The following is a 474-nucleotide window of genomic DNA, read 5'->3' on the forward strand; positions in this document are numbered from 1 at the left end:
GGGGGCAGGCGGGGGCGCGCCCAACATGGCGGCGGGAGAGGCGGCGCCTCCTCTCCTGCCCGCCCGCCCGCGGCTCGTCAGCGCGGGAGCTTTCTGCCCCACCGGCGCCGCGCCCCCTGCTCGCCAGGGAAGGCCTCCGGGCTCGCCGTGCCGCCCCTCACCTGCGGCCGGGGCCTGGGGTCGCTGGGGGTCGCTCAGCTTCCCGCCGCCATCGCGCCGCTGCCTCACCCTGGCAGCCGCCGCCGCCATCTTGTATTCGGGACCCGCGGCCACCCGCGCGCAGGCGCCGGACACGCCCTGCGACGCGCCGTGCGCACGCGTCGCCCCGCGAGGCGCGCAGGCGCAGTTCGGCGTCCCCGCCGATCGGCCCGCGCATGGGCAGAGCGAGGGCGGCGGAGAAGAAGCGCGCGCGGCCGGGCGGGCGACGCCATCTTGTCGGGGCCTGTCAGGCCTCCCGGCCGTCGATCCCGGCGC

This window comes from Protobothrops mucrosquamatus, unplaced genomic scaffold, assembly GCF_001527695.2.
Source record: "Protobothrops mucrosquamatus isolate PMUCROS unplaced genomic scaffold, P.Mucros_1.0 scaffold4537, whole genome shotgun sequence".
Lineage (NCBI taxonomy): Eukaryota > Metazoa > Chordata > Lepidosauria > Squamata > Viperidae > Protobothrops > Protobothrops mucrosquamatus.